Source organism: Cupressus sempervirens, chromosome 11, assembly GCF_028749045.1.
Source record: "Cupressus sempervirens isolate cs-2001-9-10 chromosome 11, ASM2874904v1, whole genome shotgun sequence".
Classification (NCBI taxonomy): domain Eukaryota; kingdom Viridiplantae; phylum Streptophyta; class Pinopsida; order Cupressales; family Cupressaceae; genus Cupressus; species Cupressus sempervirens.
Window position 1 is genome coordinate 263,981,176 of NC_143128.1, and position 27,973 is coordinate 264,009,148.

Consider the following 27,973-nt stretch of genomic DNA (forward strand, 5'->3'; position numbering starts at 1 on the left):
CCACCCCCTAGAAATAACTTGAACCTTTTTCTAAGACAAGCGTAGGGTGTGCATCAATGCACCCCATCAGGTGCGTTGGTGTGCACCCTATATTTTACATGAGGAAAGCACACCAAGCACACCCATCCGATGCACCTAGTGTGCCTTTTTTTTAATTTCTTGCATTTTATATTTTAAATTATGTTTTTCATGTTTCTTCGAGCATATGGTCTTTTAGGGTTTTGTTCATGTTAATCTAGGATATTTCATTAATCCATTTTTCTTTAATTCCAGACTAATGGACATTCTTTTTGTGCAGATTCTATGGCATCCTCATCATCCTCTCTTATTGAGAAAATGGTTCCAAAGCCTATCATGTTCAAGTTCTAAGGTGTCCCAACTAGATCAAGATTCTAGGATGATCATTTAGAGATTCGAGATATCAAACTAGGTCACACTAATCTGGGAGCATTCTCAACACTATGCAACAAACTGATGGAAAGATCTCAAATGGTTTTTGTTTTGATTTTCTTTGGACTAGTGAATGCAACATCACACCCAATATTAGTGCAATCCTCAAAGCTGATTTTGGTCTTTACCAACCACTTCCAATTCCTAGTAGACTATGGGAGTGCATCTCTACGGATTTTGTAGTTGGCCTACCAAAGACAAGGCAAGCATATGATATAATTTATGTGATTGTGGATAGGTTTAGAAATATGGCCCATTTTGTCCCCTGTAAGACTATAAATGATGCTTGTTAGATTGCTCACTTGCTTTTTAGAGAGGTGGTTAGGATCCATGGACTACCTATGAGCATTGTTTCAAAAAGGGACACCAAATTCATGAGCCACTTTTGGAAGACACTGTAGAGAAAGCTTGGAACTAACTTATCTTTTGGCTCTACCTATCACCCATAAAGAGATGGCCAAACAGAGGTGATTAATATGAGTCTTGGAAGCTTGTTGAGGTATCTCATAAAGGAGTATGGTTAGACATGGGACCAACTCATTGGGAAAATTGAGTATGCCTAGAATGACATAATAAATAGATCAATTGATAAGAGTCCTTTTGAAGTTGTTTATGATTTGCATCTTAGAGGGATATTTGAGTTGAGAGAGTTGAAGGATGGAGCCCAAGGTAGTGGCTACACTGAGGAATTTTACCAATCCATGAGGGAAGTCCATAAAAATGTGAGGAAGATTGATAGCCCATATTCTCACTATGCTCAAATTCTAAAAATATACTATGAAAATGTTTTGAAGAATACTGTGCAGTTAGGGTTTTTCATATATTGTTATGAAGTTTCCAATGAAAGCCCGAACCTAGTAGGTTTATGACATAGCCCATTTCAAATTTTGGCCTTAACCTAGGATCTTGTAAGTGTTCTAGGAATTATGTTCTTCACTTTATCATTGAAAATTTCCTTGTTCTGCTATTAAATTTAGTCTCTACACTAGGTTTTAGGTTTAGTGGGAGATCATATTTGACTTTCAAGCTTTCTATCTCTTATGATGATCTTATGATCAAGGTTTTTAACATGGAGTCATAGAATGTTATGAAATAAGGGTTATAACATGGTTTTAAAGGTTAGTTGTTGGGTCTCCTGATGTTATGTTATCTAATACAATCATAGAAGCATGGAAGAATTTTATGTGGATTTTGATCTTATGCTCATGCTAGTAGCATATCATCATAATTTTTTTATGATGCTTAGAAGGTTATGATCTTATAGTAGATGAAGCACTATAGAAGCATGAAATATTTTGAGTGGATCTCTGGCCATACACAAAAATAAGAGAAGTGGGAGATCATAAGGTATAAAGTCCTGAGGTTGTCTAGTGTTATGATCTTACAAAGTAGGGCCAAGTACATAAGCGTAAGGGAATTCAACACATTGCAATAAAGTTCCCTAAAGATACAAAGATAGAAGATCGTGGAAGGAAGACATGAAGGTTTTTGAGGCTACGAAACAAGGTTAAGCATATGGTCATAAGATGAAGGCAATAGTTAAAAGAAAACTCTTGGAGTTACGATGAAGGTTTAGATGGCTATGATTGTGAGATCATAAAGTAGTAAAAGGTAAGATCTAATGCTATGACTAATTATAAGCATAAGATTGTAAAGGTTTAGATGTACATTACTAATGCTATGAAGAGGTTTGTAAATTGCCTGGTGTGAGTTCGCGATCTTGAAGATGATATTGTAGTTAATTCTTTTGATCTTATGATAACTTGATCAACTTAAGGTCCTAAGAGGTAAAGAGGAGCTCTCCACTAATATGATAAAGGATCGATTGTAAGATCATAAAGGTCAATTTCCTTTCTTATGGGGATACAAAGGGTTTGAATTTCAAAATGAAGCATAAGATCAAAAACCCTAAGTATGACATAAAAAGTGTTTTTTTCTTTCTCTGAGGTAGAAAATGATAGGAAGTTTTTGACCAATGAAAATTGAAGAAAGTAAAAAAGAGTGCTAAGCAAGATCGTTAAGTTGATGCTCCATTGATGTGACAGAAAAATTGAGAACTAAAGCTCGTGCATGCAAGAAATGAATGCAGAAAAATAGTTGATGAAGTATGCATAGCATAAAAGAACACTTTATAGATTGAAACAAGATACCATTCACAAAGCACGAAGAGTTTGAGAGTTTTTAGAGCTTTCATATTGAAGTTAAAAAGTTTTGAGTGCTAGTTTCAAAGCTTCCAAATTCTTGTTTACAACCAGAATGTCAAATAAAGAAGTAGAAGAGATTCAAGCTAAGGACATGATGATTGTAAAAACATCAACCTCAAAGGGAGGAAAGACTTGGCTGAGAAAGCTAAACAAATTTTTAGATGAATGGATGAAGACATTCCTAGAATCATCAAATGCCATCTCTATAGATGATCATGATTTCAAAGACCCATATGCATTCTCCAAGGATGTAATTTGCCTTGGTGTCAATAAGTATGAGTTGTTTAGATGTTTCTATAATAATAGGTTTGAAAAAATCTCCATCTACAATCCATGGTGGAAGAATTTGGAAAAACTACTTTTCCCATAACTATATGTAGATTTTTATTTGGTGAAGGCCCTAATCAAGTCTTACAATCCAACAACCAAATCATTCCACATGCATTATGGGAGAATTTTGTGTATGTTGGATCATGCTTCATTCACTGAAGCTTGTGGATTGGAGGGTCAGATGAGTGTCCCACTGGATATAGATGAACTTCAAGGGAAGTTTGAGAGAAATACAAATGCCTACACTAGGAAGGCTATGATGCATCATATCCCTATGGATGTCAAGAAAGTGGGGAATTATCCTAAGAAAGTGGATAAGATGATGCATGTGGGAAAGTTCAAAAGTTATTTTAAGAAGACTGTATATGGTGTGCCTAAGGTGGTAGGGAGTGATGGGTCTGATATGGTGTATGGGTCAATCTACATTTTAGATTTTTTGATTCTATCTCACTTTTTAATAATTTTAGCTCATTTTTTAATGAAAATGCTAGACCCTAGTTTCTTTAGGGCCCTTGAGATCTTAAAATTTTTATTGAGAACAACCTTATTTCCACCACATATACTACAAAAGTATATCCCTCCTAGACTTTCCATCATTGAATTCATGTGGCAATTATTCATGGTAAACAAAGAATATTTAGGGCCAAAAATGCATAAGGGTGATTTCTTGTGTAGATGTTTCAGGATAGGGGAATTTTCAATTGGAAAAGAATCCTTTGATTAGATTCATGCTTGCCTTCTCCACTATAATCTATCCACTACCCCATATAGAATGTATGACCTAGAGAGTTTCATGAGGGACAATTTGAAGGAGATTAGGGGTTATGTGTTGCCCAACACCAAGGATTAACTATATGAAGACTTGATCACAAACCTTGTAGCTGAAGGGGAAGCTACAAACAAATTGACAAAACTTGAATATGTCTTAAGGGTAGAGAATGAATTGAAGAAAGTAGACCCAAGCTTTAAGGGCTTATATTTATATGTCTCATATCCATGTAGACAGAGAAAAATGGTGGGAGATTACAATTAAATCATGGCACAAATACCTATAGAACTAGTAGGTGAAGAGGGAAGAGTAAACCTTGACTCCTTTGAGCTAGATGTTCTCTTGGAAGTTGAGGAGGATGCGCCTATAGAGGTGTCATGGGTTCCATGGGAAACAAGAGACAAAGGGTGATCTAGATACCTAAAATGGTAAATCAAAGGAAACTTCAATTAATGTTGGGGAAGAATTAGTATTTTGTTGATTTAAGGAAGCACTATCTACAAGATAGAGTTAATGCAATAGAGAATTCTCTAACTAACTTGGAACTAGCAGCAACTAGGCTAGATGGTAGGATCATCCAAGCATAACAATTCATGGAGGATGACGAGTTCCTCAAATCTGCAGAGTTCAAAAGTTTCTTATATAAAGTAAAGAATAGTGAACTGGTTCTAAACCTCAAAATAGGATAATTAGAAGAAAAGATCCAAAAATTGCATGAAAAACTATTTCCTTATGACCTAGAGAGTGAAAAGATGACTCCTACAAAGGCAAGGGACCTTTTTCAAAGAAGTGGTATGCTTCTAGTGCTCAGATGGGATCTAGAGCAAGCTTTCATCCTTGATCAAATCAAGGGACATGAAAATTAAATATCATATGAGGCATTTGGTGATGATCATCTTCAAAGGGGATCAAGTTTCAATATTGATTCCAAGTCCTTCGTAGTATGTAGCATGGCTCTTGCAAAAAAAGAGAGCCAAAACTAATGGATATAAATAATATTGCTCAAGGTAATATGATAGTCTAGACCATGCAAAGTACTTTCAGTTCAGAAACTTCAAAGGCCATAAAAAACATCTCGTTTATGAATGAGGTCAAAGTGGAAGAAATTGAAACTAAGTTGGCCAAAACTTTCCATGATTACATTGATATCAGGAAGTTATACAAGGAAGAGCTCAAGAAGAGCTATATTTATAGAAAAAAGATAAATGAGTTGGAGGGAAGAGCTAAATATCTAGAGGTTGAGGTTGTGTCCTTAAAGGAGCAACTTGATACTACAAAGAAGAGCATAATACATACTAGCAATGAACAACCCGCTAGGATCATGCAAGAAATGTCAACACAGATAGCAAAGCTAGTATAAGGTGGTGCTGAGCCAAAAAGAATGAGCATAGATTTCAAGTATCCATAGAAAGGTGGTGAGGTGAGGACAAATGTTTTGAGAGGTATGACAGGCCACAGAGTAGATACTTTGAAGAAGATATCTCAACAGGCACATAGAATTTTCATTTCTTTGTAAAGTGCTAAGCATGTATGAAATGAAGCACTTTTTGGGAATATAAGAGGAGTAACTGAGAGGGGAGGGGTGAATCAATTACCAAAAAATAAACATCCTAGATCCCTTACATGTCAATACAATTTAAAACTGAACTCTACTAAAAGTGAAATACTATTGTAAGTCAGTTAGCACTGAATCATTCAGTTAATACTAAGAATTACTAATACTTGACAATCACTAAAAATATTTACTTCTTAAGATATTTAGTGTTATTAGCCACAATTAACTTAGTTTTAGAAACATAAAGCAAATAACATGAACACATATGACACAAGGATTTAATGTGGAAATCCAATTTGGGAAAAAACCACCAATCACAACTAGTTACTATTTTTCATTCTTCTGAAGTGAACCTTATTAGGAGAAAACCTTGTTAAAGGTTACAAAACACATTATTAGGTGTGACCCTATTAAAAGATTTAATCACCCTATTAGGAGTGACCTTGTTAGAGGTCTTTAGATACTTCAATCTAGAAATGCCACCTTGTTAGAGGATTTGGCAAATAACTATTAAGCTAACTCTGCTGAGAGATTTGACACATTGCTACAATTATTAGAGAGTAATAATGATATGAATTTATTGTTGATTCAACTAAATTGATGATTTCAGATATCTGTTCTAGCTTGAATACTTGATCCTTCTTAATTAGATAAAACTTTGTAGCTCAGTCAACTTAGGATACTCTGCTATCCTTCCAATTCACTTCTTTGGTTTATCTTTTCAATCCCATAACTTGACCTTATAATTATATCTTTTTACTTGTCAAGTTGGCTTAAATACACTTATAAATATTCAATATTCATCACTTAATTTTTCTAGACTCAACAAATAAATTCATCAAACTAAATATGTTGATTCAATAAAATCCTTCGTTAGCATACCCAACTCGGTCAACACTAACTTAGAAAAGACTTTCTTCAAACTCCCTTTGGTAACCAAGTGAGCTTGGTTAAGACTGCATCCTAAATTGAATTCTCTTTGGTAATTGAGTGAGCTTAGTTAACAATAGTTCCATGCCAACTTCTCTTTGGTGAGCGAGTGAACTCATTAGACATTGTCTTCCTGCAAACTTCCTTTGGTACCTGAGTGATCTTGGTAGACACTGTCTTCTTGCAAACTTCCTTTAGTGGCCTAGTAAACTTGGTAGATACTATCTCTGAACTTGATTCTCACTGGAACACTCGGTAGATACTAGAAATTGTCTTCATTGCCCAAATGAGCTTAGTAGAGACTGACTAGTAAAGAGTTGACATTTTGTGTGACATAAAAGACAATATACAATTATTTTCAACAATCTCCCTCTTTGGCATTGATGACAACATGATATGTCATAACATAATGAAATTTTAGGGGAAAATAAAAGGAAAATATCCTTAGTTTCATTCTGATTCTCATCCATGAGAACTCCCTCTATTAGTGTCAACTCCCTTTGACACCAATCTATCTTTTGGAATGATTATATGATTATTCTAATTGCAATTTCTCCCTCTATGAGAAAACTTTCCTTCTTTACAAAAAACTCTCCCTTTTTGACAATTCATGCCAAAAACATAAACAATCACAAAATTTCTTGAATATTGATAGCAAACTCTCCCTCTTTGTCATCTCATGCCAAAGATATCATTAAAAGAACTTCCCATATAGTTGGTGTAATGATTCATATGTAGTCTACCCTTTACAACTACATCAACTTGACTGCTCTTTAACATGCTTGGTTGATGCATCACTAAAATCTGATTAGTGAGCTTTGGCTAGGGGAGTGACCCCTAGCTCTTAGATACAAAAATGAATCCTTCGGTAATGACTTGGTGAATATGTCTACAATCTATTCATTTGTATTCACAAATTCCAATCTTACTTCTTCATCTTGCATCAATTCTCTTAAGAAATGATACTTAATTGCAATGTGCTTGGTTTTGGTATACATCATAGAATTCTTGGAAATGTTAATTGCATTGGTATCATCATAGAAAACAACAACTAGATCCTTGATCTCTTCCATCATACCTATCAATGGTTGTTTGAACCAAATAATATTTGAACAATTGACTTCTACAACAACATATTCTTCTTCTATTGTAGAGTGAGAGATACAATTCTTCTTCTTACTTGGTCGAGATACTAGCCTCTTTCCAAGAAAGAATGTTCCACCACTAGTGCTCTTTCTATCATCAATGCTTCCTTCCCAATCAACATTAGTGAATGCTTTCAATTCATTATTACCTCCTTTTTTATACCACAAACCATAATCTTCAGCACCCTTTAGATACCTCATGATTATTTTTATTTCCATCATGTCATTTTCTTTTGGATTAGTACAAAATCTTGACACTATTCCAACTACTAATTTTATATCAGGTCTTGTATGCACCACACACTAAAGTTTTCAAATCATTGAACTATATGTAGTCTGATCTACCTCTTTTGAATCATCATCTTTGGAAAGCTTATGTCTAGTAGACATAGGTGTTATAACTGGTCTAGAATCCTCCATTCTAAACCTCTTCAATATCTCCTTGATGTATTTTGATTGAGTAATATAGGTAAGATTATTCTTCTATTGAATTTGTAAGCCAAAAAAGAATTTGATCTCTCCAAATATTGACATCTCAAATTCTGTACTCATTTCCTCTAAAAAAGATTTGCACAAATCATATTTTCTAGCAAACAATGTGTTGGTATTTTTCAACTATTGAATAATAAATGTTCAATACCAGGATAATAATACTCAAAAATCTAAGGATTAGCTACATCCTATTAACAATTTTGCTTGCATATTATTTGGAACCAACATCAACAAAACCAAGACTGGCTTTCTACTCTTTAGGCTCTGCAGAACCAAGGTGGGTATACTTGAGGGATGATTCAGAATGAATGCCACTGTATAAGAATTTTATTAGTTTCATTTTGATTCTCATCTTATATCTCTGAAATTATATATCATTTATTCATTCTTTGATATTTTAGATGATATGCATCCCTTATAAGAAGATGTGGTCACAATTCTTCTCAAATTTGCAAGCATTTCCAATACTAGCAGCTAACTAAAGCTGGAATGTTACATGCAAATAAGTGTTGACCATCTTTGAAGCTCTTCAAACAATAAAATAAAGGTGATTTTGATTTTAGACTTGATGCTTATTCATGATCTACATATCTACAAACTAGACTAATTAGATTAGTGCCTATTCCATTGGGATTCAGAGTCTATTGCAATTTATAGATTTGATTTGTTGTCTTACAACAAATATTATTAGCAATTCTTACTAAAATTCATTCTTACAGAAATCCTCTCTATTACCCTAGCAATCCCATCAAATTCACTAAAGCCTTTACTTAATTCATTGAATTAATAGTATTAATGAATTGACATACAACCTAAATGAATTACATTCAATTGGACAAGCTTTACTCACACAATATCAGAATAACCAGATAATAATAAAGGAGAAAAACTTTAGCAAAAATAGATATGGGGATAGCTCAACTTTGTATTAGTTTTCCTTGAAAATTGTATACAATTGTAGTACAACTTAGGATGTCTTTAAAATAGACACAAGGATAATATGATATCAATGTATTCTCAAAGAAATTAACAGAGAAGATACATCATGAAATTTGCTACCATAACTGGACCGAAACATACTTAGTGTAGAACTAAAAGAGTATAAAAAATTAGACCCTTTCTCTAGCCTTGGAATCTCACTTATAAAGTGTGAGATGCAACAAGCTTCAGGCATAGAGAACTGATAGGTGTCCTTTTACAAAGATATATACATTTTTCTTAACAAGAAAAGACAAAAATTTATGTAATAGAAAGGTAGTATATCATAATATTCTCTTGGTAGGTCCCATTTCTATTATAGCTTCACAAGCTATTGGTTCTTTGATTAACCGCTACTATTCTGAATCTTTAGCATATGTAGCTACTATAGTGGCCAATGATGAATCTTGTTGTAGCACTTGCAAATCAATTTCTACCCGAGGATTTTCACTATTTTCACCATGAATTGACAAGACTACTTTTACTTTTGTTTGTTCCTTTATCATGTCCACATCCTAGGCCTTTGAACCTATAACTAAAATTGATTGCTAACCTTTATCTTTATCCTCTTTTTGATCTAGCACCATTACATCAACAATTTGTACTTCATTGTCCTGCAACTCATCATCATCTACTTCAGCTTCTTCCAACTATTCATCAAAAGTAATATCTTCCATCCACTTGTCAAAAGTGTGTGATTTGGCCAATCAAATTGTAGAATATCCTATTGCTTCTTGATAACATATTCAACTTCACTGTCAATGTCAACAAAATCTTGTTTCAAAGAATCAAAGAATATTTGGGCTTTCACCATTTCTTTTATTGTGGTAGCCCACCATGCATGTCCTGTTTCATTGATGATTTTATTCATTCTTAGACAAAATAAATCATCTAGTTCTTTAGCCTATTCATCTTTGTTTTTTAGTTTATTTTTTCTATTTAGGGCACAAGGGAATAAATCAAATTTTTGGCTCTTATATTTATTCAAAAAGCCAACTATCCTTCTTTGTAGGTGGACTCTTTTAGTATCAAATTCTGGAAGATCATTAACAATATCATAGGTTTTTTCAATTTGATCATGTGAAAACCTTATAACAAAGTAGCACAAAAATGTCATTTCATTCCTCTTTACCCACTTATTCACAATAGGCTTCAAGGCCTCATCATTGGCTTTCATTTCATCCCACATGTTTATTTTTCTTGCTAGCTAATCATAAAATAGTGGCTATTCAATTTTATTTCCCAGATACATGAGAGCTTTTCTCAATTTATCTTCATACTATACATTTAGCTCTACATGTAATGCCCATAGTTTACTCTTTTCTTCTTCAAAGTCCTTAGTTGTGTAATATTGTGGCCTTTGTGGGGTATTTGGCATCTCTATGAGAGGAGTGTATTTAAAAGGTTCCACTAGAGGGCGAGGATATGTGATTCTTGGCTTGGAAGACCTTCCCATTACCTTATTTTCAAGTTTAATTCTTTTTTGAACTTCTTTATTATAGGCCTTTAATACACTCTCATACCTATTTTACAGTTCAAACATTGTCTTTTCTTCCTTTTCTGCAGTGGCCAAAACAAACTGAGATGTCCCAACATGCATGTGAGCTACTTGCACATGGGAGGTATCTGCTACTCTTCTTACAATGATATTTCCCATTAATCCTAAGTCATTAGGTTGTGATGAAACAACCCTAGATCCCTTCCTCAATAACCATATAACCAAGGTGGCCTAATCCTTACTGAATGTGGTACCTTGGAATTCCTTCTTGCTTGGGTCTTGTAGGTCCAATTTATTTGAAACAAAATTAAAAATTAAGGCATCTGCTATATCCCAATTGGGTAGCAATAAAATGTTTGATGCTTTTACCACATGTCTCCCTTCTTTAAGAGTTATGCTTTGGAATTCTTGCATCATCTTTTCTTTTATCTAATTCTGCAAGGCTCCCTCTTCCAACTCTGGATGCTCTACTCTTAGCTTATTACATCTTTCTTTGAATTTTCTCATGTTGGTTCTCCATGCAAACTGGTGGAAGGCTCTAGATTTGACAAAATTATCATCTAATAGAAAATGTTGACTAGCTTGTTCTAATACAGGGTCTAATTCCCTTTCTTTAAAATTTGTTACTATTAACTCTAGACTTGGCATAGGAGGCTCCTAGGGGTTTCCTTCATCTATTTCAGCTTGAGTAATAAAACTCCTCCTTGGGACCCGAGTTGTTCAATTTTCTCCCTAGTAAGCTATTCCTCTTCAATCCTTAGAGGGGTCTGTGAAGGTGAATATTCTTCAATGCGAGGATCTTGTTCCCTTATTATTTTCCACCTCTAAGGGAGGGCTCAGGAGGTCTCTCTTCCTAGACAATACTAGTGGATTCAATTTTTTTCCCCCTTTGTCCACAATGGTCTACTTATTTTGGATGATAGTATAACCTAGCCTTTTCTAGATAGTCAATTGACCTACCCCTATATTGGGAGTGAATCCCAGTCTCCTGATCACCTCCTTTGCCTTATCTGGAAAATAATTAATAAAAAATTGCTTCTTCTCATTCATAGTTTCCATTGTTTTAGGAAAAGTAAGCATGAGCTTATTTATTCTATCTGCCTTTATAATGGCATTGCCTAGAGGACTATAATCTGTATCAAAACAATGAATGAAATCCAAAACCCTTGAGAATACTCTTCATTTTTTTTCTTAGTTTCCTATTCTTACAAGGAGTATTCATTTCTTACTATGTCTTTAGGAAAATAAAATTCATGATCAATTTTTCCAAGCTTAACTTTGTGTCTAAAGGCCAAGTTATAAAATCCCTCAATATCACAAAAATGAGGGTGAGAAACAACCATCTTGTACTAATCTAATATTTTGTGTAGAGAAAGCCAACCTCCTTTGATGATTAAAAATTGATGGGATATAGTGCAAGTGGGGAATATTGACCCTCTCTATCTTTTCAACAAATAGGTCTCCTCTAATCCTCCTAGCTGCCACAAAAATCCAGCCACTCCTACCTTTAAAGGCACTTGGTAAGGTAAGGCATGGGGGGTCCCTTTGAAACCATAAATTCCAATGACAGTTGAGACTAAATAGGGGAAGATATCTCCCTAATTATGTGAAACTTTCAAACCAATAGGATTGTCCAGGGGCCTAGTAAGACTTGCCAAACCTATCAAACTTGACAAAACTAGCTTTTTCTGCTTCCCAAGTCATATCAGCACTTCATAATTGGACTGGCAGTGCTTCCCCATCCTGTTCCCTATTCAATTTCATCTCTTTACCAAAATATGTTACTCCCTTGAACAAAAACATATCCTTTAACAAAGAATAGTGACCAAAAATCCTATCCACCTTGCCTTTCACAATCCCAACCAGGCCATTGTGAATTTCTTCCACTAAATAAGATGCAAAATAAAAAATAATGTCCATAGGAAAAGAGGAAATTTGAGTGATCATGTACATAAAACCTATGGGCATAAACTCCTCTTCATCTTCTCCAAAAACTCTACATAGTCCTATATACCTCCATAGCCCTGGTATTGAAGTATGCCCTTTTGAAGGGTTCCCTAGAGGATGCTGTTATTGCTGGCAAAGTTTCAATTTTGCCTATATGCACCCACAGTGCACCTTGCCTAACTGCATCCTTCTTTGACATATATTCCTTTTCTAATTCCTTTAGGTCAATAGGCACATGATAGTCAATGAGAGGCCCTAAACCAAATACTTGTTGATTTTCCTCTGGGCTGATTATGATTAGAATTTCACCATCAATTCTTCTCACCACTCTAATTTCTTGGTCATAATTTTTGGCAACATCTTTGAGGAGGTCATAATCCATAAAAACACCAAGAACAACTAACTTTCCTAAATCAAAATTCCAAATATTGGCATGTGGGACAAATAAATTTCTCTTTGGAAACTATTTTAAAAAAAGAGAAAGACTAGTTTGAGAAGTCTTGGCATCCCTGACCTAGTTTCCTTTATCATATAATCCATCTATGATTTTAAGCCTAGGGTTTAACAAAGTTAATTTTTTAACTTGCATAGTTTTAGTGGTGGACTTAGGGAGTAATTCAAGCAAGTCATCATGAATGTTTCTAGCCAAATAATCCTCTTGCCCAGAGAACACCTTCTTTGGAGGCATATTGAATATAGTTTGCAGAATCTAAGATTGCTTACAAAGGTTATAGTATATAAACACTTGATTTTCTTGCTTGCTCTCAGATCTTGCAATGTCTCGTGAACAAAGGGGAAATTGCTTCACATTCTATTCAAGCTCAATACAAATTCTTACTAATTTCTTCTACTTAGGAAAATTGAAATCTTGTTCGCATAAGATGAAAATGGTGAGATCTTCTACAATATACTCTATTTTTGCTCACACACAAAGCTTTCAATCTTCATAAATAAATTGTAAGAGAAACAGAGTGGCACCGCCTTCTATGTTTAAATATAGATCATTGATCTCAAAAAATCCTACGATACAGGAGTGAAAATAGGAATGACTCATCTTCCAATTGACATGCTAGCAGTCAAAACAATGAAAACTCTCCATTTGTCCCTTTTCTCCATCACTAGTGCTTCAAACTAGACCTAATAATCCTTGAGGAAATGTGTTATCTAGTTGCTATCTTGCTATACATAAAGAGTGAGCATGTTTCCATAGAGACAAAACGACAACCATTAATTTCATCTCAATTTAAAGGTAGACATTTTAATGCATTTTTTAGTATCAAAATTGTGGGTCCCTCCTTCATTTACCTTGTTCGCTATGTCGCTATACATAAAACATGAGCAACTTCCCATGGTGAAAAAGTGACAATCATTGATTCCCTCTTGATCGAGTAGAGGATGTTTGATGCATCACTTAGTACAAATATGGTGGGTCCCCTTTCCATTTTATTTACTCGCTAACTTACCATAGCGATAAAGTGATAACCATAGTTTTGAGCTTAATCTAAGGCCAAGGAAACTACATGACATATAGATAACTGTAGCCAGTCCCCTAGTTGCCATGTTGCATTGGGTAAACAGTGCACAATTTCTCATAGCAACTTGGTGATGATCGTTGATCTGAACTTGATCAAGTAATCAGAATCTTTCATCTGACTTCTAACTTGAGTGTGGGTCCATGTTACTACTAACGTGAGGATATCCTATCCAACTAGCACATAAATTAATATTTTAATTCTAGCTATATCACCACATGACTTAGATCCCACCAGATGCACATTTCTCGGCTAGGTGCTATGTTGCTATCGATGAGGTGCAAAGATTTTTCAATCATGACAAAGTGACCTTCAGCTTCCTTAAAATTTTAGGTGCATATGTGTTTCTAGCAAGATGCCACCGTGTCCATAAGATGATGTGGTTCATTTCTGACAAAGCATTCATTGGGACCCATCTTGTGGAATTGTTGCCGCATTATTGTTTTCCATCAAGGCACTATGTCGCTAACGGTGGAAGTCTTTCACTTTTTGACCACGACACAATGACCTCTTTAAAGCTCTAGAAATTTTGGTGCTGAGAAAATTCTTTAGTTCCACCATCATCACCACAATCAATTCTTTTGACACAACAATGAAATCAAATGACCAATATTAATAATAGGAATTTAGGCACCCATCCATTTCATAATCTCCCATCTTCCTCACTTTTTGGTAAGGCACTATGTTGCTACCAGCAAGATCCATAATTTTTTCGGTCACAACATAACAACCTCATAGATATTGATGAAATCCGGCACTAGAAAAATTGAACTTTTCAAATCATGATTACAATAGTTAATACCTCTAACATAGTAATTAAAAGCACACATCCAAAATCATTTTGGACTTTCATGGTTACCAATTTTTTTAAAAAAGCTGTCATCTTCTATATTTTCTGTTAAAGTGCTATGTCACTAATGGTGGGATGTAAATTTTTTTCGATAGCGACATAATGACTCATAAAAAAAATTGGATTTCGGTGACACCATTTTCACTTTATTATTCTTAGTTCCTTTTTCAATTTTGACAGTTCTAACATGGAACACGTGACTGAAAACTTCTGAAATGATGCACTTTTTAATTGTTGCACCTCCATTTCATGACATTGCCTAATTGGTTAAAACACTTGCATCTTTACATAGCAACAATGTGACTGCCATAGTGTTGGAAATGAGAATAGAGTAACTGAGAGGGGGAGGGGGTGAATCAGTTACTACAAAAACTTTCCACAGTCCCTAAGATGTCTGAATATACCCTTGATCTGATTAATAAAATATTGAAACTTGATAATGCAGCAAATGATAAATATTAAGAACTGATATGATATCATGCACAAAGAAATTTAGCAATTAAGAACACAAGAGACACCAGATTTAATGTGGAAACCCAATATGGGAAAAACCACCAATGTAACTTTTTCACTCTTCTGAAGTGAGCCCTGTTAGGAGCCAACCCTGTTAAAGGTTACAAAAACACACTGTTAGGTGTGACCCTGTTAAAGGATTTAATCACCCTATTAGAAGTGGCCTTGCTAGAGGTCTTTAGAACAATTCAATTGAACTATCACCTTGTTAGAGGATTTATTGAATGGCTGTTAAACCAACTCTATTAAGAGATTTTGAATACACTGTTACAATGGTTAGAAAGCAACAATGAAATGACTTGATATAAAGTGCAACTTATCTTTACTGATTGCAGATCTCTGTTATGCTTGACTGGATCCTTACTGATCAAATAAAACTTTGCAGCTCCTTTAACATATTTGATCCTTCATCAGACTCTTCTCAACATTTGCCTCTTCATACTATAATTTGCATTCATAACTTTTTTTATAATTACACACTTTAATTCATAACTTGAATGACCATATATACCTTTCAAATTATCTTAGTCGGCTCAAATCACTGACTAAAACAAACAATTACAACAGTCGACTAAAAGTAATTAATTAGCAAATCCCTATACTGGCTGACCCTACATGGTGAACTTTGTTCAAAAAATAATTCTCGTGTTAACCGACTGAGCTCGGTTGATACAACGAACTTCGTGACAAACCATCAATCGTCGGGAGAACTTGATAATTATTTAGTTTCTTGAGATAACCGAGTGAGCTCGGTGGAAACTAACCTTTGGAGACCGAGTGAAGCTCAGTTAACACTGACTTTTCCATAATTCATTTGATGACCGAGTGAGCTCGGTGGAAACTAGCCTTTGGAGACTGAGTGAAGCTTGGTTAACACTGACTTTTCCATAATTCATTTGATGACCGGGTGAGCTCGGTGGAAACTAACCTTTGGAGACCGAGTGAATCTTGATTAACACTGGCTTTTCACATTTCCTTCGTTGACCGAGTTAGCTCAGTTAGCACTGTCTTCCATATTTCCTTCGATGACTGAGTGAGCTCAGTTGGCACTGTAAATTATATTGGAGATTGTCTGAGCTCAGTGAACTTGAGACTAATGATTGATATGACATTTGTGTGACATCAAGGACAACATTATCCAACAATCTCCCTCTTTGGCATTGATGGCAACACAACATGTCATAATAGAAATAAAATTTTGAAAACAAGTTCAACAAGATAACAGACTTCTCCCTCTTTCAATAGTCTCCCTCTGTTAAGGGACTTCATGGAAAAGTTTTCAAATCTTCACAAATTTCAGAAGTTTCAGAAGGATATGATAGTAAAATCTCTTCCCTCTTTGAAAACACATGCCAAAGACAACAAAAGTTAGGTGAATTATAATGTACCTTTAGTATTGATTCATATGCAATGATTTTTGATTAAACTGCATCAACAGATAGATCTTCAATCCTGTATGTGTTGATGCATCACTAGAACTTGTTTTAGTGAACTTCAAATAGAGGAATGACCCCTAACTTACCTCTGAGATACAAAAATGCATCCTTAGGTAAAGGCTTTGTGAATATGTCAGCAATTTGTTCTTTTGTATGGACATATTCCAATCTGATCTCCTTGTCTTGCACCAATTCTATGACAAAATGATATTTTATTGCAATATTCTTGGTCTTGGAATGCATCACTGGATTCTTAGATATGTTGATTGCACTAGTATTGTCACAGAACATGACAATTGGTTCTTTGATTTCCATCTTCATTCCTTGCAATAACTGCTTAAGCCAAACAATATTTGAACAGTTTACTGTTGCAGCAACATACTCTGCCTCTGCTGTATATTGGGATGTACAATTCTGCTTTTTGCTTGTCTAGGAAACTAATCTTTTTCCAAGAAAGAATGCTCCTCCACTTGTGCTTTTTCTGTCATCAAGGTTTCCTGCCCAATCAACATCAGTAAACACTTTCAAATCCAAATTACCTCCAAATTTGTACCATAAGCCATAATCTTCAGTTCATTTCAAATATCTCATTATTCTTTTGATTGCCATCAGATGAGTTTCTCTTGGCTTTGCTTAAAATCTTGCAACAATACCAACTGCAAGGGCAATATCTGGCCTGGTATGAACTACGTATTGCAATTTTCTAATCATAGATCTATACAATGTTTGATCTTCCTCTTTGGATTCATCATCTTTGGTAAGTTTCAATCCAGTACACATAGGAGTTCCAACAGGTTTACAGTCCTCCATACCAAACTTTTTCAATATCTCCTTGATGTATTTTGATTGAGTGATGTAGATGCCATTCTTATTTTGTTGAATTTGAAGACCAACAAAGAATTTTATTTCACCAAATATAGACATTTCAAATTCCTTGTTCATTTGTTCTGAAAATTCTTTGCAAAGATCATCATGCCCTGTGAAAATAGTATCATCTACAAATATTTCTGCCAAGACAATCTTATTATCTAGTCCTTCCTTTATATAAAAGCTACTATTATCATTAGTTCTTTGAAAACCAATATGAATAAGATAGTTATGCAATCTTTCATACCATGCTCTAGGGGCTTGTTTCAGACCATACAGTGCCTTGTGTAATTTGCAGACCATGTCCTTTTTATCTGGATCAACAAAGCCTTCAGGTTGTTCAATGTAAACCTCTTCATCCAATATTCCATTGAGGAATGATGACTTGACATCCATCTGATAAACTCTAAATCCTTTGTGAGCACCATATGCAAGTAAGGTTCTGACTCCTTCCAATCTTGCAATAGGAGCAAAGGTTTCTCCATAATCTATGCCTTCTTCTTGAGAGTATCCTTTGCATACCAATCTGGCTTTGTTTTTGGATACTTTACCATCTTTAGTCAACTTGTTTCTGAATAACCACTTGGTTCTAGTTACATTCTTATTTTTAGGCCTGGGTACTAGAGTCGATGTCTTGTTCTTCTCTATCTGTTCTATTTCCTCGTTCATTGCCTCAATCCAACTATCATTTGTCAATGCATCTTTAATGCTTCTAGGTTCAAAATCAGCAAGTAAACAAGTATTTTTCAGTTTGCTTCTTGTCAAAGTTCCTTCAGACTTGTCTCCAATGATCTGATCTAGTGCATGATGTCTTCTAACATATTTAGCTTATATAGGTTCTTTGCCTCTTGAATGAGTTTCATTGCTATCTCCTTGTACTTCAATTTCATGTTCAGGCTGTTCTGGTTCGGTAAGAATTGGCTCAAGTGCTTCAGACTCGTTAGATACTTGCTCGGTTGTGTCTGAATGTTGCTGTGGCTCGGTTTGAACTTTTTGCAACTTGGTTACTAATGACTCGGGAGTTGAGGATTCTTGAGTGAACAGTATGCTTGGTATAGTATCTAGTTCAATCTAAACAAATCTTTTGTAATCTTCAGGTACCTTTTTATTTTCTTTTTTAGATTTGTCTGCAAACTCATCAACTTTCACATGTGCACTTTCTATAACTTTGTGAGTGGATAGATTTAAACATCTATATGGTTTGCTTTTGCAAGAATATCCTAAAAATATTCCTTCATCACCTTTTACATCAAATTTTCCTTTTCTAGATTCTTTCAAAATATAACATTTGCTTCCAAATACTTTTAGATAACTCACATTGGGTTTGTAGCCATACCATGATTCATAGGGATTTTTGAATGAGTCCTTCTTCAACTGTACTCGATTTAAGGTATGAACTACAGTGCTGATAGCTTCCTTCCAGTATTTGATAGCAACCTTCTTTTCTATCATCAGAGTTCTTGCACAATCCATGATGGATCTGTTTCTTCTTTCAGCTATTCCATTTTGTTCAGGAGTTGTTGGTGCTGAGACCTGTCTTTTAATACCTTTTTCAATGTAGAAGTTGTTGAATTCATGTGAGATGAATTCACCACCTCTATCTGACCTTAAGCATTTTAGTCTTTTTCCTGTTTCTTTTTCTACTCTTGCTAAATACCATTTGAATTTCTCAAATGCTTCTGATTTATTCCTTAATACATAACAGTCATCATTCTTGAGTAGTCATCAACAAAAAGAATGAAAAAAATTTCTCCAGTATAGCTTTCTATTCCAATGGGTCCACATAAATTAGTATGCACAATATCCAATATATCTTTAGACTGATAGTTCTTACTTTTAAAACTAGTCTTTCCCATTTTACCAATCTGACAATTCTTGCATAGTCCAACCTCAGGTTTCTTAATGTTAGGAATGCCTCTTACTTTCTTGAATATTCTTATTTTTACCAGGTTATCAAAATTGACATGACACAACCTTTCATGCCATAACCAACTTTCTTCAATTTGAGCAATAAAACATGAGCATTCACCAAGTTCTAGATAGAACAAGTTACCTTTAGTTTAGGTGCCAGATCCTATCAGCTTTCCTTGCTCATTCAACAGTCTTTCCTTTCCATGCATGAATTCCACCTTGAATCTAGTATTGAGTAACTGTGCCACACTTAGCAAATTATGTTTAAGACCTTCAACCCAATAGGCATTATTACATATAAGTTCTTTGGTTAGATAGATTCTTCCTCTTCCTTTTATGAAACAAGGTTCATTATTACCAAACCTTATACTGCCACCATCATAGTCTTCAAACTGATCAAACTTAGTTTTATCACCAGTCATATGATGTGAGCAACCACTATCTATAATCCATGTATCATTCTTACTTATATGAGAAACAAGTGCCATTTTATCTTCCTCATCACTATCAAAATCTTCTTTAACAACAATATAAACAATTTCATCCTCACTATTATCAGAATCTTTAGAATTTTCAGCCATGAAGCATGATTTCTTACCTTTGTTCTTGGATGTTTTGAAGTCTTTCTTGCCATTCCATTTCTTTTCATCATGGTTTTGCTTGTTTGGACACCTTGCTACAATATGACCAATTTCTTCACAAGAAAAATAGATTAGAGGAACTTTACCTTTGTATTTTCCTCTGTCTCTAGAGTATTTTCTTGCTAGTAGAGCTTCAATCACTTCGAGATCACTGTCTGAACTTTGGCTTGATTCATCTTCACTTTCTGACTGAGATTCCTTCTCCTTTTTGTTTTTCCCTTTGAGTGAGAGCTTGGCTTGAAATGCTGATTCAATGTTTTTGGAGGCTGGAACATAGTTATCAAAGTTATCTAGTTCAAATGCAGTTAGTCTTCCAACTATGGCCTCAAGATTTATCTAATGATTTGCTTCACACCTTCTTTCCTGAACTGCAGAAACTCTGATTGCATAAACAAGAAGCAAGGTTCTGAGAACTTTGATTATAATTGTTTCTCCTTTGATATCACCTGCAGATGCTCTGATTGCACTCACACATGCTTTAACTCTTTCAACATACTTTGCAATGTTTTCATCCTCTTTCATCCTCATTTGATCAAATTGTCCTCTTAGACTTTCTACTTTTTCTCTTTTTAAATTATCATCTCCTCCATAGATCTCTTTTAGCTTGTTCCACATCTCAAAGGAAGTTGTGCAGTCCTTAATGTCATCAAATTCTTCATAACTGAGAGCGGATGCTATGTCTATCATCATATTGTTGTGAGTCTTCTTTTCAGCAATGTAATTGACAAACAATGTGCCAGGAGGTTCTTCATATTTTTCTTCAAGGTATTTTAGTCCAGTATCACCAACAGTAGCCAGATGAAGTCTCATCAATCCTTGCCATGCGAAGAAGTTATCTCTGTTGAGTTTTGGAATTTCTCTTTTGTAAGACATCTTGATCTTAGGCTTAGATCCTTGAAATATTTTCTTGCAAGCACCAAAAGCTCTGATACCAATTGTTGGAAATGAGAATAGAGTAACTGAGAGGGGGAGGGGGTGAATCAGTCACTACAAAAACTTTCCACAGTCCCTAAGATGTCTGAATATACCCTTGATCTGATTGATAAAATATTGAAACTTGATAATGCAGCAAATGATAAATATTAAGAACTGATATGATATCATGCACAAAGAAATTTAGCAATTAAGAACACAAGAGACACCAGATTTAACGTGGAAACCCAATATGGGAAAAACCACCAATGCAACCTTTTCACTCTTCTGAAGTGAGCCATGTTAGGAGCCAACCCTGTTATAAAGGTTACAAAAACACAATGTTAGGTGTGACCCTGTTAAAGGATTTAATCACCCTGTTAGGAGTGGCCTTGCTAGAGGTCTTTAGAACAATTCAACTGAACTATCACCTTGTTAGAGGATTTATTGAATGGCTATTAAACCAACTCTGTTAAGAGATTTTGAATACACTGTTATAATGGTTAGAAAGCAACAATGAAATGACCTGATATAAAGTGCAACTTATCTTTGCTGATTGCAGATCTTTGTTATGCTTGACTGGATCCTTACTAATCAAATACAACTTTGTAGCTCCTTTAATAGATCTGATCCTTCATCAGACTCTTCTCAACATTCACCTCTTCATACTATAATTCGCATTCATAACTTTTTTTATAATCACACACTTTAATTCATAACTTGAATGACCATATATACCTTTCAAATTATCTTAGTCGGCTCAAATCACTGACTAAAACAAACAATTACAACAGTCAGCTAAAAGTAATTAATTAACAAATCCCTATACTGGCCAACCCTGCACAGTGAACTTTGTTTAGAAAATAATTCCTGTGTTAACCGACTGAGCTCGGTTGATACAACGAACTTCGTGACAAACCATCAATCGCCGGGAGAACTCGATAATTAATGAGTTTCCTGAGATAACCGAGTGATCTTGGTGGAAACTAACCTTTGGAGACCGAGTGAAGCTCGGTTAACACTGACTTTTCCATAATTCATGTGATGACCGAGTGAGCTCAGTGGAAACTAACTTTTGGAGACCGAGTGAAGCTCGGTTAACACTGACTTTTCCATAATTCATTTGATGACCGGGTGAGCTTGGTGGAAACTAACCTTTGGAGACCAAGTGAATCTCGGTTAACATTGGCTTTTCACATTTCCTTCGTTGACCGAGTTAGCTTGGTTAACACTGTCTTCCATATTTCCTTCGATGATCGAGTGAGCTCGGTTGGCACTGTAAATTGCATTGCAGACTGTCTAAGCTCAGTGAACTTGAGACTAATGACTGATATGACATTTGTGTGACATCAAGGACAACATTATCCAACACATAGATCTTGTAAAAATCAGACAATGTGAAATAAAAAGGGAAAAGGCACTTGGGGTGCGAAACATTTAAAAAGGAAATGGAATATTCAAGGTTTGAAAAGCTTCATGCCTGAATAAATTAAAAAAGAATGCAATATTTAGGGTTTGACATATTTTTCAAAAGTTATTAAAATGCAAGGCCAAATAATAAAAAACCCTAATTAGGCAAACAATGAATTCAATTCTGATTTTTAAAACCTAGGATTTGGAAAAAATTATTTTGTAAAAATTAGACCAACACAATGTATCATCCACAAATATTTCTGGCAATAGAATCTTCTTATTTGGTTCTACTTTGATGTATAGGCTATTGTTGTCATTAGTTTATGAAAACCAATCTTAATGAGATATTTGTACAATCTCTCATACCAAGACTTGGAGGCTTGTTTGAGACCATACAAATATTTGTGTAATCTGCAAACCATGTCCCTTTTGCTAGGATCAATGAAACCTTCTAGTTGCTTGATGTAGAATTCATATTCTAAGATTCCATTCAAGAATGTTGATTTCACATCCATCTAATATACTTTGAATCCTTTGTGTGCTATATATACAAGAAGAATTCTAATACCTTCTAGTCTAGCAACATGAGAAAAAGTTTCTCCATAGTCAATACCTTCCTCTTGAGCATAATTGTTACAAACTAGCCTTGCCATGTTTCTTGAAACTTCTCCATTCTCATTCAACTTATTTCTAAATACTCATTTTATGCCAATTACATTTTTATCTTTGGGTCTAGGAACAAGAGTCCAAGTTTTGTTCCTTTCAATCTGATCAATTTCTTCATTCATTGCTTCAATCCATCTTTCATTTTCTAATCCATCTTTAGCTATTCTAGGTTGAAATTCAATAAGAAAATATGTACCTTTCAATTTGTTCCTCATCATTGTACCTTTTGATTGATCTCCAATAATTTTATTAGGTGCATGGTGCCTTCTAACATATCTAGCAAGTTTGGGCTCCTTATTTTTGAATTCACAAGGTTCACCATGATCTTCAAAATCATGCTCGAGTCCTACTAACTTTGATCAGGCCCATTAGACTATGACTTTGTTTTTGCTAGTTGAAACTTGGGTCCTTCTGAAGACTTGGGTCATTCTAATGCGTCAAGTTGCATTGACTGCAATTCGAGTTGAATTGGAGCCAATAGTGGCATGTTGTGATGGTTAAGTTGTTGAGTTGTTATCCTTGCCATCAAGATTCAAATCTCATAGGGATGAGGTCCCCTGTTGGTGGCCTCACTGGTTCATAGCTCCAGGTCAAAGCATTTACCCCTCTTAAAAAAAAAAAAACTCGAGTTGAATTGGAGAATTTGGGGACATGGGTGGTGAAGATTGCTGACTCCCAATTGCATTAGATAAAGTGGCAAGCTCATAGTAAACAAATTTTATGCAGTTTTTAGGTTCCTTACTACTTTTTTCTTTGCTCTTTTCTACAAACTCATCAATCTTCTCATGTGTACTTTCTATAACTTTATGAGTAGATAGATTCATACATTTATATGCTTTTCTCTTATTGGAAAATCCTTGAAATATGCCTTCATCACTTTTCACATCAAATTTTCCTTTTATTGATTCCTTTAGAATATAACATTGCTTCCAAATAATTTCAAATAATACACATTAGGTTTATATCCATACCATAACTCATAAGGTGTTTACTTTGAATCTTTCTTCAACTAAACTCAGTTTAAGGTATAAACTACAGTGCTAATTGCTTCCTTCTAGTATTTGATAGTAATGTTCTTCTCTATCATCAGGGTCTTTGCATAATCCATGATTGATCTATTCATTCTTTTAACAATTCCATTATTCTAAGGTGTGCCAGGTGCATAAACTTGTCTTTTGATTCCTCTTCATTGCAAAATTCATTTAATTCTTTATAAATGAATTCTCCTCCTCTGTCCGATCTTAAACATTTTAGTTTCAGGGAAAAAACAAGGAAAAGACAATGATAATGACATGTTGTTAAAGTGTAGACATGCTCACCTTAGAGACACTTGAAGAAAGTTGCTACTTGCTAGTTTTAGAACTATTTCCCCAAATTTTTCCAAGTACAGAGAATGTTTGTGAAAAGAAAATATGAAGAATATATTTGTATTTTTTTTTGAACCAAATTTTGACAAGTGTCCCCCCATTTGAAGCTTGTTGGAATACTTGTGTTTAAAAGGATTTCCAAGATGTGGAGTGAGGGGCCAAATTCTATTTAATTTTAGTGCTTAGGTTATTTTATAGTCAGGTAGCTTTTATGTCAATCATATATTGTCTCAAATTTTGTATTCCAAGAACATAATGCATATTGAATGATAAATTTTTCAAGTTCTGAGCTATATTCTGAGTCTTATATCATACATGTATTGTTCTTAAGAAGATTAATACAAATAGGGAATTATGAGTATTTGTGTCTTTAAATTCTCTCTCCATTTTCATGTGTTTGTTACTTTGAGATTGAATGAGAAAAGTTTATTTTAGTTTAATGCACTAGAATAGGTTGTATGTCAATTAATTGTAGCTTTTAATTCAACCAATTATGTAAATGCTTCTATGAATTGATAGAGTATCTAAATAAATGGGAGGGATATTATAAGAATGGGATTTAGGGTTAACAACTGATAAATTTGATTGCAAGTTAATTAAACAAATCAAGATTTACTAGTATGTATCTATGTAGCAAATGGATAAGGCACTACTCATTAGTTGAGATGCAAATTGAAGCATTCATTTGGTTGCATAGTATACACTTAAATCAAAATCAATTTGTAGACACCTAAAATTGTCCAATACCCATTTCTTGACCAATTAAATAAATATTTATTATTTATTTAATTCCCCTACCTTAATTAAATAAATTTTACATTTATTTAATTACATTTTCCTTTCCTTGATTTAAATAAACTAAGGTTTATCTAAATCCTAGCCTTTTCTAGATTTAAATAAGCTAAGGTTTATTTAAATCCTAACCCATTCACTTTAATTAAGTACTTTTTTTACTTAATTAATCCTTACCTAATCCCACTTGAAATTAAATATTACATTTAATCCTATTTGAGCACATGGCTCCTACCTTTAACTCTAACCTAACCCATCTTTCTAAACCTACCCACTTCCTTAATCATGCTTCCTTTTCCTAATCATCTTGTTAATCACCTTTTAATCCTAAGTGTGTACTCACACATGTGTGAGGTATGTTCACACTTCCCACATCCCTCATGTCTTCCATGCCTCTTGCACACTTGTCCTCTTGCATGAAAGTCAAGGTGTCTCACACATGTGTGAGAAACCATGCCTTCTCACACCTCTTGCACACTTGTCCTCTTGCATGGGAATCAAGGTGTCTCACACATGTGTGAGAAGCCATGCTTCTCACACCTCTTGATCATGTCACCATCAGAGGTTGCTCACATATGTGTGAGCTTATTTCACCCTTTGAATGGTCAAAACCCTAATCCACTTGGAGTCTACTTGGCCTCCACCTCATTGACACCTCATCAATCCTGAGAGATCCTAGCCCTTCATCTTGCATTTAATCATAGCCATCTGTTGCATCCATTTTCCTATAAAAGGAGAGCCCTCTCCTCATTTCATGAAGCACTATCTACCTCATTGTTATGATGTTGGATTTGTGAGCAACCACATCCCATGAGCAATGAAATCATCAACCACTTGGTGGTTTGTGAGGTTTGCATAGTGTTATTTTGGTTTCATGTTATACTTTTTACATGTTTATCTTGCATTATTTTGAAGTTTTTCATAATCATGTAGGAATATGCATTAGTTTCTTAGTGGTATTCCTTTGATTACATTTTTATGCAATACACAATTTATCTAAAGTTTGTAACAAAGATTTTCATGTTGGTCATTTACTTATTGTAATAGCTTGTTCTGAGTCTATAGTTGGCTGCTGTAAAAAAAAATAGTTAATTACAATTTCAAGAAGATTATAGACTATTTTCTACTATAAGGGATGAATCTTGTGTAAGGAAGACAAGTAAATGGGTTATAAAATCCCTAGGTGCACCAGCCTTGGCCTTGCAAAGTCAAAAGTGTAGAAATCCCTTGTGCTTTGTCAAGTTGGTCCAGATCTAAATAAGTTTTTTGCTAAATATGGGAAGTAGCTAACCCCTAGGAATCCACCTTTATTCTGCATATTGGTATTGTTTTAGACTTGTAGCTTTAAAACACCAACAAAATGGTGACTCTACTAGGGATCTATGAAGAGAAAATCATATATGAGATGCTAGAGTCTCTAGTATAAGTTGAACATCTATAGTCATAAATCTGGTTGCCCATTGTGTTTTTGCTTGGTATTGGTTTCTTTTAAAAGTGGAAAACCTTGAGAATCTACAAAATCCTAATACCACAGGAGCTGTATGACATAGGATGAGTTTGTATAGTGCCTTATTGCCAAATAGAGTTTACATTTCCTAAAGTATACAATATTTAAATCTTTTTGGGGCAGGCCCTTATGTCAGATCTATTTTCAAAAGTGTTTTTCCTATGAAAATTCCTCTCCTCTAGCAATTTTAAAGTTCTTTTCCCCTAGTGGGTGGCGACTCAGTCAAGGTTTTGTTAATTAGTGCTGATATTATAAGTAAGAGATGGCTGATATAAGAAAAAAAACACAAGAGCATATGTAATAAAAAACCTAGAAATTCCTTTGTATACAAAAATACCAAAAGTTGGTAAGAAAATTTGGCCTAAAAAGAAAGCAGAGTCCAATCATACATGGAACCCTAGAGATAATCCACAATACTAGCCTATAGTTGAGAAGGAATTCTTGTCCCATAGTTTTAAGTCTAAGAGTACTAGGCTCCTGGGTAATTGTTTTACAACACCTTTTCAACAAGAGTAGCTCTACCAAGATAAAATAGTATAATCTAAGGGAGATATCTTTTTTAGACCAGGTGGTTTAGGAAAAATAAACCAACATCTAAGACCTAGAAGCATTCAGTCAAGTGGATATCACCCTAGACATGTTCCTTTTATTGAGAGAAACTTCATTAACCTAAATGACACTACAAAATTAGAGACTACCATTACTGATCTTGATGACCTATTGACAAAGTAGTAGTTAGTAAAATAGTTTCCAAATAAGATGCCAAGTGCATCTATTTGGAAAAGGCAAAAGAGAAAATCAATATGAATGCTCTCATTGAAAGAGACAACTTGCTTAGGAGAATGACTTATTTGTAGGAACAAAATAAGAAGTTAGAAGAGAGATCTGTTGCCTTACATTTAGATGTTTTTGGAGACCTAGAAGATTTAAGATCTAAATTCCAAGACCAAGGACACCTTCTAAAGGAGAAGGAAGAATCTATTGTTTCCTAGATCTAGCCCTGGAAGCCCACTAAGAAGGATATCATAGATTTGACTATGAAAAACCCCGATAAAGGAAAGAAAACGATTACAAGGATACAAATAAATGAACCCCAAGCTTCCTCTAAAAATCCTATCATGTCCAAGCTTGATTTGGAGTTAGAAAAAAGAAGAAGGAAAAAGAAGATCTTGCTAAGGAGCTTGAAAAGGTTGAAAATGAGGCTCAAGTTATAGAAAAAAGAAGGAAGATACACTTTATCGAATCCACTTCTACCCTAGCATCTTGGC